Source organism: Micropterus dolomieu, linkage group LG17 (genome assembly GCF_021292245.1).
Source record: "Micropterus dolomieu isolate WLL.071019.BEF.003 ecotype Adirondacks linkage group LG17, ASM2129224v1, whole genome shotgun sequence".
In the NCBI taxonomy this organism is placed as follows: domain Eukaryota; kingdom Metazoa; phylum Chordata; class Actinopteri; order Centrarchiformes; family Centrarchidae; genus Micropterus; species Micropterus dolomieu.
In genome coordinates this window covers 37652346-37655388 of record NC_060166.1, presented here as the reverse complement: position 1 = coordinate 37655388, position 3043 = coordinate 37652346, and the positions used below count along the sequence as shown (strand labels likewise).

Here is a 3043-nt window from a genome sequence, read left to right as displayed (position 1 = left end):
GTATTTGGGTCTCTGTAAATGATATCAAACAGAGTCCTGTCTGGACTTGCTCTGTATAAAAAGTGCAGCGAGAAGCCTTTTGTTATGAATTGGCGCTACATAAATAAAAGTGAACACATTTAAAGTAACAAACCTGGACTTTAACATTTACCTGGGCAGGAAAAACCTCCTGAATCCCAGAGTGGAAACAAACATCATGCTTATTGTAGAAGGACTCACAGAATACTTGAAATAATAAACTCTGTCTCGATGTCAAAATGTGGATCTGCAGTAGCTAATCCTCAGTTCACTGCTCCTGCCTGAGCACCGGTGTTGGCTAACAGTTACAGAAAATATGAACTGAGAGGGTGGGCTATCAGCTAACATCAGGTGGCTCCTTTAAAGTAAAATAAATGCTAATTATGAACCTCTGAAGGTGGGAACTTTAGTGTATTAAAGCAGCTAGACAGCTCAGTGCTGACATTAACCTGCAGCGTCTGGACTGGAGCAGCTGCCAGCAGACAAGATGTTCAGCTAACGTCCAGGTTAGGAAATGGTACGGTCCATTTTAGGGGTGTCAGAAATCCTATTTCAAGACTCTTGAATATAAGGCATGAGTATGGGAAAGATATTGTAATATTTACAATTACAGGTAAGAACGACCCCCTGAACTGTTGTTTTTGCCTCTTTTGGGGGGATCCAAGCCTTAATTAGGTAGGTCAGACCCCCCCAATCCCCCCCGTAATTCAAACCATGTATATACATCTGTCAGCCAATCAGAAACCAGGATTTCCTCTGTTTTAATGGTGTGTGTTTTCTCAGGGGAGTGAAGGAAGTCCAGGTCTCCCAGGTCTGATTGGACGAGAAGGCCCTAAGGTCAGTCTGTTAAGGTCACTTATGTAGGAAACACCTTTGTAATGAAATTGATGTGTTTGAACTAAAGGAAAACAGCCAGTGAGGGGCGAGCTCCTGTCAAAACCCACAGACTGTATTTAAAGGTGGACAAAGCCAAAATATCCCCAATCAGGGCCCTGCCATCCCACGCTGGTGACGTCATTTGGAGTCAATAGGGATCGGGGGTGGAAGCCGTGGTATCAAGGTTCCAATCGTGAGCAGGACCTCAGCTTTCAATTTTATAGAGTCAAATTGCTCATTTAAACTACAAAACGATTCTCATCTCGCTGATGAACAAACATCAGCGCGATGAGAACGACCTGAAATTACACATTTTCCCAAAGATGGTTTCTATGTCCCATCCGCTAAAGCCTGTACTTCTGAGTTGAATCTACACCGTAGCCTGACGCGTAGCCTGCTTCCCTGAAAATGTAACAACACGCATGGCGACGCAGACCGAAAGCACTGTGATTCGTCGGCTTGGTAGCATCGCATTTCCTCCAAGAGAACAGAAAGTGATCCGTGCTTTGAAGTCAGTTTTATTAGCGCCTAAACTAGAGGCTGTAACACAGTGGATCTATTTTTTATACGTTTATTATTTTACCCCCATTCAAGGTAGCGGAGGGCTAAACCGGACGTTAGCCAGCTACTCCGGCCAACACGGTGGACGCTATAATGCTACTGCCAACTAGCGTTTCGGCGGAGTAATTGCAGACAGCAACGCACAAATATAAATGTTTGGCTAAGTGCGGCGCTTACGGCGTAGGGTGCGGCGTAGAGTGGACATAAAGCAGGCTTAACATGGGGGGGGCAGGGTTTATGATCTATACTGCAGCCAGCCGTCGAGAAGTGTCATGTTGTTACCTTTTATAATAGGTGGGTTTGAGATGACTTGATAGTCAAACGTGAGCTGCTGGCGACTGAAGGGGCGCGGCATAAAAACACTGGCGTCAAGGCGGACACATTCTGCTTCCTGTAGAGTGCGTGAGCTTAGAACAAATACTGATCAGGCAAAACGTGGTTCCCACTTAGTCGCAGAAAAGCGACTGCAGTCGCCAGACGCTCAAACCTGCAGCCGCCTTGCTCCCACGAGGTGTTTTTATCATGTGACATGGTGACGTTGTGCAGCGCCGGCAAAAAGTCAACAAAACATTTTTTTTAACCAGCGTGCCTTATGTCAAGTCAAACGCACCTACAGTCTGTAATGAACCTGTCTGTTCCCAGGGCATGATGGGAGATCCAGGTCCTAAAGGCCTTCCTCAGGTCGCAGACGTCACACACAAAGGTACGGATCAATACACGCTGATCGATCAGCTGACTGACGATCTGTCTTTGTCTGCTTGGTGATGATGTCATCACTCTGGCATGATGTCATCACTCTGGCATGATGTCATCACTCTGGCATGATGTCATCACTCTGGTTTGGTTTTGTTGTTAAAAGCGAAATACATTATCTATCATACTGTTATCACTCACATACCAGCGTGTGATAGTATACATTGTATAATTATTACTCCTATGCCAAAATGATAGTAACATGAGGGTAAGTATTACTAAACCTACTGAGAATATTCACATAGGATGGTGTTGTAGCAGCAGAGGTGAAGTAAAAAAAATGTTTGTGCGCGTAGTGCCCATGCTTTATGTCTGAATATAAAACACCAATACAAACATGTCGGCCGTTTGATGGTCCAAGAAATGCTATTTCACATCATTCTGCACCATTATTTTTACCATATCTGTGAACAAATAGTTGGAAGAGCTGGATTAGCTCTAAACTTGCTGAACAAGTCCAGCAGGGAGGAGCTACAACTATTAGATCTGGGGAAAGTAATTTAGGTCTGTCAGCAGGACAACAACTTTTAAAATGTTTGTTTTCTGAATGGAGTTCGGTTCGATCAGGGCTATGCTATGCTAACCTGTTCACAGTAAAGTACAACGACAGCTGGAATAAAGTTACAGACACATATTTTCTGAACTCACCAGGTAGTTCAACCTCCTCGCTTTCTTTTCTCCAAGTAATGTCCAGTTTTGTCCTGTTTTTATATAAATATGAAGTCGTAGTCCAGCAGAGCTCTGACAACAACAACAACAGTGGAACCGGATGTGAACGGAAGCTGCTGAGAAGCTCCAGTGAAGATAAATCAAGTTTTAATGTAGCTAATTTAAT

The 3043-nt window shown here is 44.0% G+C and overlaps 1 long non-coding RNA gene across 1 annotated transcript in view; it reads left to right on the top strand.

Annotated features, from left to right (window-relative positions):
* The first annotated feature begins 2118 nt into the window (after nucleotides 1–2118).
* LOC123986335 overlaps nucleotides 2119–3043 on the top strand; it is a 2531-nt gene continuing 1606 nt past the window's right edge. Inside the window, exon 1 of the long non-coding RNA XR_006828850.1 lies at nucleotides 2119–2158. This is a non-coding gene — a long non-coding RNA (uncharacterized LOC123986335). The remainder of the gene's footprint in view (nucleotides 2159–3043) is intronic.